Consider the following 375-nt stretch of genomic DNA (forward strand, 5'->3'; position numbering starts at 1 on the left):
GATTCCCCCCCTTCCCCCTAGTGGCAGCGGAACCGCCAGCTCACAGATCCTACCTTATTCGCAGCATATCAGTCGGGCCTCCTCCTGGATGGTGAGTCAACTTCTTATCTATTATGATGTCTTCCTATAAAATTATAACCCACAATGTTCAGGGCCTGAACTCGCCGCGCAAGCGCAGGAAGGCTTTCGGCTATTATGCCTCCCGCAATATAAACATTGTGGGCTTGCAAGAAACAAAATTTTCTGATGCATCCAGGCCCAAATTCCTACACGCGGCTTATCCTCAAGTGTTTCATGCTACCTTTAGGGAGAAAAAGAGGGGAGTTCTCCTGGCCTTTCATCGTGCCACACCCTTCACATGCACAAAAGAAATAG

The sequence above is a fragment of the Nanorana parkeri genome, unplaced genomic scaffold, assembly GCF_000935625.1.
Source record: "Nanorana parkeri isolate BGI_ZX_2015 unplaced genomic scaffold, ASM93562v1 scaffold1778, whole genome shotgun sequence".
NCBI classification, from domain to species: Eukaryota; Metazoa; Chordata; class Amphibia; order Anura; family Dicroglossidae; genus Nanorana; species Nanorana parkeri.